This window comes from Trichosurus vulpecula, chromosome 4 (assembly GCF_011100635.1).
Source record: "Trichosurus vulpecula isolate mTriVul1 chromosome 4, mTriVul1.pri, whole genome shotgun sequence".
Classification (NCBI taxonomy): Eukaryota; Metazoa; Chordata; class Mammalia; order Diprotodontia; family Phalangeridae; genus Trichosurus; species Trichosurus vulpecula.
In genome coordinates, this window is record NC_050576.1 from 370,522,599 (window position 1) to 370,539,002 (window position 16,404).

At 38.0% G+C, this 16,404-nt stretch overlaps 1 protein-coding gene and 1 pseudogene across 4 annotated transcripts in view; one reads left to right on the top strand and one right to left on the bottom strand.

Moving 5' to 3' along the window:
* Positions 1-16,404, top strand: part of FARP1 (FERM, ARH/RhoGEF and pleckstrin domain protein 1) — a 335,175-nt gene that overhangs the window by 135,471 nt on the left and 183,300 nt on the right. The window lies entirely within an intron of this gene.
* Positions 2,314-3,028, bottom strand: LOC118846292 (annotated as a pseudogene).

Here is a 16,404-nt window from a genome sequence, read left to right on the forward strand (position 1 = left end):
TTCCTTCTCCTCTTCTTTTTCCTCCTCTTTCTCTTCTTCTCCCTTCTCCTTTTTCCATAATAAAGCAACCATAGTGGTTTTTCTAAGCATCAATAAAACATTTTTTTAAATCCTCAGGTCTTTGAAAAGATGTCATAATTTGGGTTTATGAAATATAGTGGCCACTAGGTTGAATGGAGACTGTGATGTTCAGTTATTTGCATGTGAAACTAAAATAAGCACAAAGCTAGCCTCCAAGGTTATGGTGACATTAGAATTGATTCTTCTTAGTTCATCACTGCTCCAGCCATAACACACATTTTTTCAACCTTGCTTCAGTTCACTTTATCAGCGAGGTCATTTCTTAGACTCATCAGAGTCTGAAAGGCCAGTGTGGGGCAAGGAATGTTTGGTTTCTTTGAGAAATGATCTGCAGCTGTGTAATTCTCCTTTTCCAAGTTTTTCTCCTCCATTTTAATACCTGTTAGAAAAACAAGCAAAGAAACAAAACAAAATAAAATAAAAACCTTTTTGTAGTTTATCTCAAGGCCTCTCTGTAAACTTTTAAGCTTTCCGCTCTCATTTTCATTCTTCTTTGAGAAGACCTGTGCCAGTCAGCAGTGGACCAGTGAAATAAAAGAAGCTTGTTCAGTAGATTATAATTTTGGAGGTACTCAAAGAGAAGAAAGTGGGAAGTCCATTTCCTAATGATCTTTATTGGGCACACCATATAACAAATTGATGGCATGAAAAAAAGTTACAGGAGAGAATATTTTTCTCCTGAAATTGACACAAGACAGGATAGGTACTGAACCTTTGGTTTAAGGTTTCATTTACTTAAGGAACTCTCAGGTGAGGAAGCTCCCTCTATCAATGTAGGTTGGCACCTCAACTTTGACTTAGAGATTTTAAAGTTTAGTCTTAGAGAGTTGACTAGAGCGCTGAAAATTTAGATGATTTATGTAGGGTCACAAAGTCAGTATATGTTGGAGGCAGAACTTGGCCCCAGACACAAAATATGGAAATATTACTAGGTGATGCTTTTAGATGTAATTATTTCTTAAATTTCTTTTTTTGGATGTCATGTGATGGCATTTTAATTAATTAATTTAATTAATGCCATCAACTTCTGGGTTCATCAAAGTGATACTGATAATGGCAGAGCTAAGGATACCCCAGAGCTGATGGTAAGATATTTGAAAAGATTCCCTCACCTTTTGTTTGCATCAGTGTTTTTAGTAAAAAGAATGCTGAATTTGGAGTCCAGAGGCCTGCTGGATTCAAATGCCTGTTCCATCATTAAAAAGCTGTGTGATCTTGATACTGTTTCTTAACCTCCATGGTTAAGTTCTCTGGGCCTCAGTTCTCTGTCTCTAAAATGAGGGTTGGGCTAAATGACCACCAAGGTCCCTTCTGGTTCTAAATCTATGATTCAATAAATTGTTAGAATGTTTTTGAATTAAAACCTGAACCAAAAAAAATTTAAAATACAGCCCCAAACAATCCAAGTTCAGAAATGCCAGTCAAGTCCATTTCCTTTGCCAGAATGTTACCATAAAAAGACTCTGGGCCAACTGCCAAGTGGGGAGAAGGGGCACAGCAGCAAATCCTTCAGATGGGGATCCCCAGCATCACTCTCCACACCAAGGAGAGATTCCCTTGGAATTTGGAGATCTCAGGAGAGGAGGCATTTGCAGATTGCCCTGGTGAGACAGTGTCAATGCCTTGTGCTAGACAAGGAGAGAAGTTAGAGGCTGCAGGGTAGGATGACCTAAAGAGACAACTTCTGCCACCCAGCACCACACTGAGCAGACATATGACACCATTCTGTTTGGGCTTAGTCATCTCCCCAGTCATTGTTGTTTTTTTTTTTTCCCTACAGGTGAGAGACACAAACAAGGCTTAGCAGGTGAGAAACCCCTCAGTTTAGTGAACACAGCCCAGAGCTTATCCCTTTGTTTCTTGAAGCAGCATTGCCAAAAAGAAGATTCCTGTCTTGTTTATACCTGGCTAGAGATTCCATATGCCACTTTTGGTACTGTGGTAGGACATGTATCGGTGGAACATTTGGCATAGAAAGAAGGGACATTAATAGATGGCATCAATGGAGCCTCTGAGTCTTTAAGGGGATAGCTGGAAATGAGAGCATCAGTTAGCTTGAACCATACCAGTTGGGTAGGGAGAAGTCATTGAAAGGATGAGAGACTTGGAATTGTTTGAGAGTAGACTCACTGAAAGTAAAAAGGGAATACCATGGTCCTTGCTATTCCCCCTCCCCACCTATTGAGTGCCTGCTGCCCCAGACTGCCCAGTGGCAGCTGGAGACCAGACCTTTCACTTTGGACATCTTCTTAGTGGGCTCCTGTTGTTCAGCATGAGAGGGGCACTCTGGCTCTGCCAGCTGCTGCTCAGTCTCTTGAACTGATTTTAAAAAGCTACTGCTGTAGCTTTAATGTTTTCTTGATGTTAGTGACCTTGGCCTCCACCTGCTGCTGAGTCCAGCTGAAGTTCTGTTAGGAGGCTCTCAGGACCTGTTGCTCAATCTCTAACAGAACTGCTTCACATCTGTCTCGCCATTGCTGCAAGGTTGTGACAAGATTGATGTCCTTCCTTTGAATATCTTGGTCACTTCAGGAAGCTGGTTGCACTGGTCCAGCTTGCCTTGAATGATGTCTGTGTAGACAGCTTCGAAAATGAGGTCTAGCCTCCGAAGATTCTGCATCTTGAGGTTCTTCAGCAGCACTGAGCAAGGAATACAATTCATTCAGCTTGTTATTCTGGGCCATGGTTAGTTCAGGTGAGCTCTTCTTGTTGACTATGTGATCTAGGTATATTCCATAGGCAAGCAGGCTCAGCAAGTGAAAATAAGCAGCAGTAACACCTTCTGGAAGTTTCTGCTTATTGTTTCACTTGAGCACCTCTCCAAACATGTATACCTCAGAAGCCTCCAGGACTTGTAAGAGCAGTGAGGGCTGAGCTATTGATGTCCTTTGGCTAATAAAATAAATTGCTGCAGGAGTTTAAAGGAGGGTTTCTGTTTGCCTGCCATTGTATAGCCTGGTGATCTGCTCCTGCCACTAAGACTCAGTCTTCTCCTCTGCTTCTCCATGCATCAGCTCCAGGCACCTCCCCACAGGTTGTCACATGGCCTCGTAGGCTTATTTCTGAAGGTTATTTTCATGTATGCTAGGTGAGGCCAAATATCCCAGGCCCAGCCAGTGTGGGAGAAAAGTATACCACCCACTCTCAGTTGTTATGAGATAATATTTGTGAGGCTTTTAGCATAGTGCTTGGAATATAGTAGGTGCTATACATGCTCCCCACCCCCTCCACCCCCATCAGAAGTACAATTCAAAAGGCAAATTACTCATTACAAAGAGCTCAGCATGGTAGAAAATGTTTTGTTTCTTATATGCTATCTTATAGCAGCGGCCAATCTTTATTGTCTACCAGCATAGTTCTTTGTCCGAAGTTCCCTATACCAATTAAATAAACAAATTTGATTTAAAAGAAGCCATTATTGTATGCTATAGCTTACTGGATTGTAGAGGAGCCATTATTGTGTGGAGAAACTACACATTTAAATGCATTAAAGAATGTAGGGGGAAGGCCTTTCATGAAGCCAGCCCCTCTCTCTATTTTTATTACGAACAGTTATTTTAAAAATTTATTTTATTTTATTTTTTTTTACAAACAGTTCTTTTTGTAGTCACTACTTTAGTTGTTCAGCTTTCGGTTCCAGACTGGTAGGTAAGTACTAGCCTGTAGTATGCTTCTCTTTTTTAAAGGGGTGGAGGCAGGGTAGTAAGTGGACCTTCTGTAATTTTATCTGTGTAGGGGACTCCCATTTCTCTACCAGTGAAGAGCTGTTGCTGTTTGGAAACTTCTGGTCTTAAGTCTGGTCTCAGTGCCTGGAGCACTGAGAATTTAAAAGACTTAAGTTGGGCCAAGGACTCCCATAATGGCCCTCTATCCACTAAACCATTCTGCCTCTCATCATTATACTCAATTTTCACACCCTACTTCCCAGATAACTAAACCAGTTTGGTTTACATTCAGCCCATAAACTAAGTAGTTACAACTACTGGACTTTAAAAAACAAAACAAAGTTGTACCTTATTCCTTGGGGCTAAACCTCAAGAAGGTTTAAATAGAGAGCCCTCACTGCTCTTACAAGTTCTGGAGGCTTCTGAGGTATATATATTTGGAGAGGTGCTCATGAATTCTCTTTCTGTGTGTGCAGGAGCAGCTGTCCAATGCTTTCTAAGCACATGATCAGTCTGATTCAGTGGGTTGATATTTTATTTTATAACTTGTTAATATTTGGAGTATACTGTACTCAAATACACAGTCATCTGTCAGCTAGCTCTGTAATAGATCCTAAGAACCCATTAGAATGTACTTTAGTAGTATAATGCATTAATCCTATGCCAAAAATCAGAGGGAACATATTGAATCTAGTGACAGTCTCAGACCATACGCCAAGACTCTGTGTGTGTGTGTGTGTGTGTGCCCGCACGCACATGTGCATATGTAGGGGTGAATGCACCCATACCCACACTTAAGTCCAAACATTCTAAAAATAAGACAAAAAGAATATAGCTTTGTTATTTGAACAAAGCAAGGTGTTTCCATTAAATTAAGTACAGTTCAGGAAATTCCAGAAGGTTATCTCTACAATTAAAAATTCTTCTTTATCCCTGCCCATATGGTACTCAGCATCATGCACTGACTGATCTCAGGCTCTTGCAATTCCACACACAGCATGATGTTTTGAATTAAGGCCATAGGAATAGTCTAGCTCAAAAGAGAAATCCTTTTTTCCCCCTATATTAAATGATTGTCCAAATAGCATTTCCATAAAAGCTTTTTATTGTCAATAATCTATAAAATGTTAATGTAATGTTTGAAATCTCAAGTCAACTAATATGACAGAAAACTATGCTTTTTGTGTCTTAAACTCAATACCTACAAGAAGTGGATTTAGTACTTGGAGGTTAAGTAGTTTAACCTAATCCTGACTAGGTAAACAGATGCTCTCATAGAGAACCTGGCATCTGGGACTGTCAGCACTTATCATAAAGATCCAATGAGACAAAATCATAATTTTTCCTTACAAAAAATTCACAATATCAGCCAAATAAAAATATATTTTGTGTATTAAATTTCACACCCATTTATGTACTGTCATAATTTCAAAATTGATAGCTGGGTGGCTGCCTGTGAAGGTATGATCTTTACAATTCTTCCTAGCCCTCTATCTATAATCCTCTGATCTGAGGATCCCTTCTTAGATAAGCTGAGATTTGCTACAGTATAGAACCTTCAAGAAGCATCCCAAGATGATAGAATCATAGACTTTATGAATTGCAGAGTACATTAGACATCATCTAATTCAACGGTTTTATTTTACTGACAAAGGAACTAAGACTCAAAGAGGTTATTGTCACACTTCTCTGCATGCCTCAAACTCTGAGATCTTGGGTTTATGCAGAAATAACTATTGGAGTATGACTGTGGTTCTGGTCTGGCTTAGAAACTGAACTATTTTGTTGAGACCAGGCACTGTGCTAAAATATTATAGTAAAACCTGGTGAGCCAATTTAACCTCATTGCCTTGGTTATGGTAATATCCTAAGACCATTAACACTTTCTTTGAATGGTTCTGTTTTGGCATCTGCTGAGTTTTTTTTCCCATTATTGGAATATAGACTTTGGGAAGTAAGATCTAAAGAATTTGGCACTGAACATCCCAAGTGCTCATAGAAGGTATAGTGTAGAGATAGCAATAATGTTGAAACATTCCTCATGAACAAAAATGGTAGAATGATCAGCCATCCAGGGAGAAAAAAAATATCCCAAAACTAATAAGCAATTCTTATATATTCACTTGAATTTCCTCCAAGAGTAACTTTAAATCCTAATGTAAGTGGGATTCATAGGAGAATTTTATTAGAGAATTTAGTTCAGATGCTTAGGGTTTTTTTCCCCTATTCCTTGATTTTATTATCAGGCTTGCTAGGAGTTACTTATATACAGAAATTTGTCTCAGAAAATCCAAACACAACTATGCCAAAGGTATATGGGAAGGGAATTTTTGATATCTTAAAGCACCGACCACCAATTTAATATCGTTCCTTTGTTCACCAATTTCCTATTTATGTTTAAATAATAAACACATGATTTCCTTCTTGAACCAACTCATTCATCTGATTTTCCTTTCCCCTACCTTAATTATGGTATCTCAAACAGTATGAAAACATTTCTCTCAAGATAAAGCAAGTAGTAGTAGTAATATGAATTACATGTGGTTAGAAGAATTGGAGTTAGCTATAATCTTTAATGTAGGAGCTCCGTGTTAGAATTTGAGGTAATTGAGAACACATCATTATGGGCATGTGTAGAGTGACTGAGAAGAGATCGTTGAATTCTGTATTTCTGGAGGAAGGGATATACTTGAAGATTAATTTCTTAAATCCTGTAATCTTCAATTTCTCACTGGTTGAAGGATCTCACTATTAACAATGATTGCTTAAAAACATTTTGTACCACGATCGGGTTAGTATCCACCTGGAAATAGCTATGCTAGACACATTTCATTCTGGCTCATGAGTCATTTGGACTCTGGATGATGCCTAAGGTCCTTGATAGCTGTAGAATCTATGATTTGTAAATGCTTTGCAATAAAAACCCACTGAAAATAGATAGTTGCTATTTGAATAGTCTACTTGACTAGAGTATTACTTTCTTTAATAATAGTCATCTGCAGCTGCCTTTTGCCTGTGATATTTCCTATGGCTCTGGGTCACACTTGTTACAGGAAATAGGAAAGGACATTTTTTGTTGCTTGCTAAGTTCACAATAAAAAATAAAAAAGACAAACAGTATGACATCTTTAGAAATGTTGCATGGTAGTGGTATCATCCCTTGTCAGGGCATACTGATATATGCATAAGGACAGTATTATACTTCTTTAAAACTTTGGTAGAGAGAGAGAATGAGAGGGATAAAAGATTGTAAATATTAAAACTGACTTATTAGTTATTTTATTTTGTCCAAAAACCTGTCTTTGTGGGAAAACTCGCATTTTATAAAATGTTTGAATGGATTTTATTTGTTTAGGATTTTCAGAACACTGTATTTTCTCTTTTCTGCCTTATTAATTCATTCAGTTTTGGGAACTGCTCTGCATTAGAGTGAATCAAACAATTCTTACCTCAGATTTCTATATCTGGCTAGTCCGTGCTCTATCACATTCAGCCATTCACCATTTCAATCAATCAGTCAATAAGCATTTATTAAGTGCCTTATGTGTACTAGGTATCTGTACTAAGTGCTGGGGATATAAAGGCAAAAGACAGTTCTTGCCCTCAAGGAATTCATGATCCTATGGCAGAAACAACCTTCAAATAACTATGTACAGACAATCTAGTGCACAGAATGAGAAAATAAGAATGTCTTTTTACTTAAAAAATATTTGAAAATATATACAACTTTGATATAGTTTCACTTTGCTCCAAGGCACTCATGGCCACTTCATGTCTAGAATGGCTTTGAAAAGCTACAACATTATAATCCAATTAAACCTAATGAGGACATATGACACCATCACAAATAAAAAGTGTTTCATTTAATGGTGTTTCCTCTAATCTGTGGTAGTCATGTGGAGACACAAAATGGTACAGTTTGTCATCTTTATTCTCTTCCACTTCATCTTTCTTAGTCTTCCACCTCTACCATTTTTTTTTCTGAGCAGCTTTTCCTGCTCTCTTTGCTTTCTTCAATTTTTCCTTTCATTTTTAAATTCTTTTTGTATTTCTTCAATTTAGCCCTTTGTTGTTATAAAGTTACTTTTCAATGTTATTTAAATGGTTCAGTATTTTATCAAGCTTTTTTGCCACCGTTTGATGGATATGTCAAGGTGTTTTAGTCTTGATTTCAAGATAACATTGTAAACACACCATAAAGGTATGTGATGGTGGTCAGTTATGGACATTGGTATCCTTCTTCTTGCCTTTTTTCATTGGTCCATAGTTCTTCTTTTCTTTTATCATATCATACCTTGTCAGCCTTTGGCATCTCTTCAAATGTAGAGTTCTCTTTCCTTGACCTCTCTGAATACTTTTTAGAAAACTTTGCAAAGTTGATAAAGCCCCTTAGATTCTTTTTCTCATTCTCTTCATGACATGTTAGTGCAATGAAGGCATCAGTAGATATGCCTTCAGGCTGTGTGAGATCACATTTATCCAGGGATGAGCTGGTAAATTTTAACAACTGGCTCCTCAGTGGGGAAAAAAGTACTTAAGACCCACCTTTAAGTTCAATCTGTAATATTAACATTTCCTACAATTAACAGCATAACAACATAATAAATCAAGCCCTGATTTGTAGCATTTGCTGATTTCTCAGGTGTAAATGCTCATACTGAAAATTTAGGGCTCTCATGAGGTATAGGAGCTGACTCCAGCACTCCCTTGCCTTTAGCTGTATGGAACTCTGTATTGTTCCCATAATAGGAAATTAACAGATGCTTCTTGTTCTGTTCACAACTAGAGTTCAGTTCAATTCAGCACTTTGTGTCTGCTATGGTGCTGGTGCAGAGCTTAGCAAGAGGAAGGAAGGAAGGAAAGAAGGGAGGGAGGCAGAATTGCCAAATAAGTATAGTACACAGAAAATTGAAGGGAGAGTATTAACAAATATGGTGAGGACGGGGGGATCTAGGGAGTCTCAGACAAGAGGTAGCACCAAAGATGAGCTTTGAAGGCAGATAAAGATTCAAAGAGACAAAAGGGAATGTTTCAGGCGTAGAGAAACTCTGTGTGTGTGTGTGTGTGTGTGTGTGTGTGTGTGTGTGTGTGTGTGTGTGTGAGAGAGAGAGAGAGAGAGAGAGAGAGTTAGAGAGAGTTTAATTGGAGTGTTGATGTCATGAAGACTGAAATGAAATTGGAAAGATAGATGAGAGCCAGATTGTGGTGTGGCTTAAATGCTAGCCAAGGAATTCAGGTGTTTTTGAGAGTGGGTACTCTTTACCACAATTGAAGTCCATGACAGCTTAGCAAAATTCTTTATCCTAAAACTTAAAATCCTTTAAAAAAAAATAAAGACTTTTTACTCAGTGAATAATCCTGCTTATACCCCCACCAAGCTAGCTTAACCATCCATTCCTTCCTCCCCTCTCCCTTTGGTCTCCACAGGGCCAGGTGGTTGGTTGCTACCTCCTAGGGCAAGGATTCCCAGGGTTTCAAACCTTCAGTGGCTAAATGACCTGGTCTCTGTCAACTCACTATGGTCATCAAGTCTGCCTGTTCCTCCTTTGGGTAAAGCTCATACAGTGTGATCTAATTACACCCAGTACTCTCTGGAAGAATACTTACCTTGGCATAAACTTGGAAACAAAGCCTTACTTGAAAGATAGTTGAAAATAAAGAGGGTTTCTTTGGGCATATACTCTAAATACTTTGGTTAAGTATACTCTAAACTTAAGTGGGCAGATATAGACATGGTTTTTAGTAGGAAACAAAGCTGTAATTAAACTTTTTTTTTATAAACTTCTAGCCCACCCTTATGTGCTCCTTAACAAAATAGAGTGTGGTATAATCAAAGTTATGAAATGTGGTTTTAAATCAAAGCTATCATGCTTACAATAGAAGGGATTAAAAGGTCTTCTAGTTTACTGGCGTCATAGAAATAGGGCCACTCAACCTTTCCTTGTATCAGGGTCCCTGGGAGTGCATACTGACTGGAAAACTTTAACTTTATTTATTATTAACTTTATCTATGTTTGATTGTATTTTAATTTATTTCATTAAATATTTCCTCATTATGTTTTAATCGTGTTCCAGCCACACTTGTGACTGTTGAAAGCCATGTATGTCTGCCTGCACATTTGACTGTGATTTAGGCCATAGTCTTCATTTTTTTTAAATGAGAATTCTGAGGCCAGAGGGGACAAATGATTCATAGTATTGTCAAGTATCGAAGTAGGGGAATGACATGAAAGATTTGGAAACTAAGAGATTTACTTTTGACAGTTACATGAAGGTATATGCTCATGAGTTGGGAAAGCAAGAGAAAGGAAGCAGACTGACCTGTTCACAGTCTATTACAACAAAGGCCCAAATTAAGGTCGTGGAATTGTTATAGAAAAGTAGGAGACAAATGTGAAAGATACTGTGGTGGCCAAATCAGAAGTGATTGGGAGAGAGAAAAATCAATTATGATTTCAGGTTTTTTTTTTTTAATACAAGACATTAGAAGGGTAAACAGAATGGCAAATTTGGAGATATGGCAAAAGTGGGGGAAAAGACGACGAAATTAGTTAGAGGCATGGAGCTTGAGGTGTCAGTGGTTGACAATCACGTCCAGCAGCCAATTTTGGAATTTAGTCCTGGAACTCATATCCAGGGCTGGATATGTAGATTGAGGCATCATCTCCAGTCAGAAGGCAGTCAACAAGCATTTACTAAGTGCTTACTATGCGCTGAATATTGTGTTGAGCTCTGGGTATAGACAAAGCAATAACAGCATCTGTTTTTCAAAGAATCTTCTAATAGAAGAGACAACATTGACATAATTATAACTTATGCACATATGATCTATATGGTTTAGATAATGGAAGGTTGTTGTTGTGTTTGTCCTTCATTTTCAAAGAGGACCATGATGTCAGGGAAATGATGACATGACTTGCAGTTGACTTTGATTTAAATGAGGGAGGGCTGTGCAAGGTCCCCAGCCTCACCTTCTCCTCCAGAGCCATCTGGGTCTGGTAACTGGATATTCATCAGGAGGTAGCCCAGGATGCAATGGGAGACCCTGGCCCCTTTTGGCTAAGGTCTTTTCAGGTTTTCACTGTGAGTGAGGTAACACCCATTCAGTGAATAGGCCTTTTTAAGAAGTGAAGAAGGGATGGCCCCTTTAATTAAACAAAAAAAAAAAGCCAAACCTCAGAAGGATGGCAAAGGGTGAAGTGAGATGGGGAGAGCAGACAAGAAAGACTTCCTTGAGCAACATCTGAGCTGAGAGTTGAAGGAAGCCAGGAAATCTAGGAGGCTTTGTTGCATAAAGGGGGTAAGTAAATCCAGGGGAGTGAGTAAGAATTAGGATGAAGATAAGGATGTAGGGAAAGAAGAGATAAAGGCAAGGACAAAACCTTGGAGTACGTAAGGAGCATGCAGAGGAAGGTGAACCAAAAAAAAGATCAGTAAGAGAGGTAAAGGGAGACAGCAATGTCAAAGAAACCAAGGGATAAGAGAGTATCACAAAGTGGAGAGGGTGATCAATAACAGTGTCTCATGCTGTAACTGTTCAAGGAGGATGAGGACTGTGCAAAGGTTATTGGATCTGGAAATTAAGAGCTCATTGATGATCTTATAGAGAACTGTTTCAGCAAAGCAGTGGGAAATTGAAGCCAAGTTACAGTGGGCTAAGTGGATAGTGAAGAAATAGAATCAGACTATTTTAGAATTTTAGCACTCAAGGAAAGAAGAATGGTAGGATTTTTACTTGAAGTAGTAGCAAGGTCAAGGGAAGATTTGAAGTTTTTATGTTGCCATTATGATTAGAGAGACACAAGGCACATTTGTGTCAGTTGGAAAGGAAGTATTAAAGGTAAGAAAGACAAGGAATGCTCAGTGTAGAAAGGTCCTGCTGTAGATGGGAGGGGAAGGAATGCAGGGCACAAATGAAAGACCACCTTGTCCTCTGAGACTGCAAAGAAAAAGGAAAGGATGGGGAAAGATATATTGAGGTATAGATGAGAAATTTATAAGAGATTGAGTTTTTCTTTTCCGTAAGAGGACAAACTGTTACATGGAAGGAAATATATTTGCCAAGGGCTCTTTTCATCTAAGAAGGAAAGAAGATACATATTAACAGTGATTTTAGAATGTTACACGGAAAAAAAAATAGCAGGAATTGTAGCCGTTCTGTTTTCTCCGTCAGTCTGTCAGCCTGAATTCTAGATAGGAAGGAAAACAACTGAAGGGCTTGGAGATCTCCATTCATCTGAAACTATTCAGTCTGTGTACCCTTGCATTTGGAAAGCATTTGCAAACCTCAACTTTGATGTGTACCAATACTAGAGATATTTCTAGTGCAGTTAGAGTTAGAGAATTGTGAACAGCATCAGAGTTTATTATGCAACTTGTTTGCTTCTACCTTATATCTTTTTAGATTTAACTGTTGAATGCACAAGATGATTTCATTTAGAAATTCATGAAGATGCTTTAGATTTAAAGGGAACAATGCCTGAGAAGATAAGTGGGGCACTAGAGGAGGTGTTTCATAATAGTTATGAATTGTGGGTGATAAAAACTCCCAATAAAGGGCTCTACACTAAACTTTGCCAAACTTTTCCTAACTCCATCCTACACAATTGATATTTTATTATCTTGTTTATCAGACTCATTTAAATAGAGCCAATCGCTTCCCTCCTACCTCTTAATTCCAACAACAGGCAAATTGAGTTTATCACTTTTTCCTTAAACCTGATCGGGCATGCTAGGTAAATATTTACTAACTTGACTAAGGCTTGTGAAAACAGGAGTGGGACATGGATGCCCAGAAGTGGCTAACATTCCCATCATAGCAGTCATGTGAAAGAATTTCACTATCTGAAGTAGAAAGGCTGAAAAACCCTTAAAAATTCTGAGTCATTTATTAAATAATGCAAATGGGGGAGGACCTCAGAACCAGAAGATTAGAGTCCAAACTAAGTATGATTCTATCAGGAAAAGTGAGTGGTAATAAATGTACAAAGAATAAGGATGGAAACTTACAGAGAAGGGACAAAAAAGTTCCTCCTTTATGTTGCCATCAGCCTTTTTATCCTTTTCATTTTCCTCACTTTTCCTCCTGATCAGTTGTATCAAACTCAAATGGAAGTGGGTCCAAATTAACTTAGAAAACCACAAATTAACGTTATCTATGTTATATTGTATTTAGAGGGCAGCTACACAGTTTGGTGGATAAAGCATCAAGGCTGGAGTGAGGAAGATCCATCTTCCTGAGATCAAATCTGGCCTCAGACACTTACTAACTGTGTGAGCCTGGTCAAGTTATTTAACTTTGTTTGCCTCAGTTTCTTCATATTTAAAATGACTAGAGAAGGAAATGACAAACCACTCCAGTATTTTTGCCAAGAAATCCCCAAATGTGGTCACATGAGGTGAAAGGGAGCTGTAAGTACTGTGGTAAGGTGGACCCCGGTAACTAGATGATGGAGCCTAAAAGTAGGAGGTATCAAAGAACTCACATCAGGGAAGGCCTGCTCTTAGAATTTAATGAGATGCTTGCTACTGTCCACAGCTGCCTGTCAGAAACCTTCCCAGATATAATCTGCCCTACAGTGTGATTTAGAAACCTGTTCCTCATGAGATTAAATTGAATACTTTGAGATGGCTTCAGGAAGAAGCCTATGTAAAATGTAAAAATACAAAATGTCTTGTAAATGTTGACATTTTTAGCACCTTGTAAAAACATATGGAAATGAAAATGAGAGATATAATGATGAAATGAATGTAAAGATGATCATGCATAAAATCTGTTCATATGGTCATAGATGTAGAGCTAGAAAAAAGCTAAATAGACCATTGTGTCTATCCCTTTCATCTTACAAATGGGGAAAATGAATCTGAGAAAGATTAAGTGACACCACACAGTTAATAAATACCTGAAAGAGGGTTTGAACTCAGGTCCCCTGAAACCTAGCCAAGAGCTTTGTCCACTGGGATACTTGCCTCTTGGACCATAAGAATCTGTTAAGTTTTTCTCTAGCCCACTTGGATAGTAAAGGTAGGCATATTCTTTTGATAGACTTCTAGGTTAATAGGCACTTATATGGTCAGACCAAAATATTCCTTAAGGTCATCATCTAGTTTTCTTTGCTCAGGTTCTACATTCACCAAACAATCTTTGAGTCTTATTTCAGTTTCTGAAATAGATTTTCATACTGAAAAGAAAATGCACTGACCAGCTAAAATAGGTGTTCCAGTTTGATGGAAGAGGGTTTTTTCCCATTTTTTTCACTTGTTTTTCTGGTACAAAATAGTCTGTCTTGAGTTTGGATTATATAATCTGATTTTACTGGAACTTGATGACTTCTGGTTAAAGTGGCCATGAGGTTGACAGAGGAGAAACACTAATACTCCAGACCTTGAAACTACGGCAATGCCTTTCTATAATGTCCAGCTTAAAAAAACAGGCCTAATTATTCTTCTTACAATGCCTTTTAGTTATTTTGTAAAATCTTACTTCTTCCTTTATCCCTAATTTTAACAGTCTTCCTTCTATAGAAGTGAGGGATATAAAGTCTTATTCTGCAGTAAGAAAATTAGCAGTTAGGCAGTATTTTGCCTCGAGTAGAACTATGTTAACTATATACTTATATTTGGCACTGATGTTTAAGATTAACTGATCCATCAGTGACCCTAAAGGAAACATGCTATGTGGATACTTTGATGAATAGAGTACAGTAAAATGCTGTTTAACTGGTACTTAACTAACCTGAACCCTGGTAATTTTTAACTAATTTTTAATGTAAAAATAAGAGAGAGCTGAAATTGCAAAGAGAGCCTCATGCCAACAAAATTTAAGGGGATTAACTGGAGAGCTGATCAAGTAACTAGTAAAAGGAAACCTTATGGCCAGTTCATAGAAGGTAAGTATGGAAAAGTGAGATGAAGGTAAGGCAGAAAAGGAAAATAGCAAGCTAAAAATCGAATAGACTATCATTCAACAGAGATAACTTCACAAATGCAAGATTGTGGAGGTATTATTAGACAGCAATTTGAAAAAGATCTGAGGAATTTAGTGGACAGCAAGCTCAGTATGAGTCAGTAGTGTTATGTGGAAGCCCCCAAAAGCTCCTACAAACTTGGACTGCATTAAGAGGAGGCCAAGAATGAGGATGTGATAATCCCACCATATTTTACCCTGTTCGTACCACATCTGGAGACATTTATTTTGGGGAACCATAATTCAAGAAGAAAATTGATAAGTTGGAGAGTATTCAAAGGAGAACAACCAAGATGGTGAAGGTCCTTGAGTCCATATCTCAGGAAGATCAGTTGGAGTAACTGGGAATGTTTAGTCTGGAGAGCAGAAGATTCAGACTGGACGTGATCTCAGAATATTTTTAAGTGCATAAAATAAAACATATAGGATTACAAAAGAAACCAATTATGTTGAAATGCAGTTATTAAAATATTTTAAAAATGAGTTCCTGGACCCATGTTAAGAACCCCAATTTTAGAAGGTTGCCTGGGTCCCTGATGGGTTCAGTGACTTTCATAGGGGCATGCTCCCAGTAAAGGTCAGAGGCTAGACTTGAACGTGAATTGTCTTGCCTCCTAGGCAGGTTCCAGCATTTCTTTCTTTAATAACCTACAATCATAGAATCTTAGAGTTGGGAGGAACCTCTACCCCAAAGCATGTCTGGAACTAGAGAAACAGCAGATAAGGGTCACAAGTGTGCCTTCAAAAATGAACTACTCATTCACTATGAATGTGGCCAAGTGTCTCTGAAGTCCGTGGAAGTTTCCTTGTGTTGTGCACCTAGCATTTTGTGAAAGCTGTTTTCTTTTCTGCATGTGTATACTTTATGGAGGTCACCTAAGTAGTTATCCATTCAATAGTATCTACTATGGTTTGGGCTCTCTGAAGCATAACAAAAAGTATGAGACACTGGTTTCTGACTTCATAGGCACGTAGTCTCATTAGAGAGAGAAAAATCAATGCATAGGAAACAATGTCAAATATATGAGACAGAATATAATTAAATGCTTGTGTGTTGCAGAAGTTGAGAGGAGAGGCTCTCCTAGAATATAAAAGTGAAAAGGAACCTTAAGAGACCTTTTGGTCTAAGCCCTTCATTTTATATCTGTAGAAACTGAGGTCCAGAAAAATTAAGTGACTTTTTAAAAGTGAGGTAGCTGAAACTAGAATCCAAATCTACTGACTCTCATTTACAGATTCATCGAAGTATTGAATGTTTGAGCTGGATTGGACCTTCAGGATTGTCTGGTCTAACTGCTTCATTTTGCAGCCCACTGCTCTTCCCAGCTTACCATATTTCTTAAAATTGCTGTGAATGGAAGTAGTCAAGGAAAACTTTTGAAAGAAGTGGGACTTAAGCTTAGCATCAATGGATGATTAGTACTGGGATAGTTGAGAAGGAATAAGTGTGTAAAGTTTACTGCCCCTTATATCTAATCCAGGCAGTTCTGAAAGAACCCAAGAGAAAGGCTGCCCTCCAGAAAAAAATACTCAAGGAGATGTATGTGTGTGTATGCATATATGTTTATATGTATGTATATACGTACACACATATAGTTCTGGAAGAACAAAGTAAAAGCATGTCCTTCAGAAGTAAAAATATTCACTGATACTTTTTTTTAACAAAAAATTAATTTACGTGTGACTGTTTTT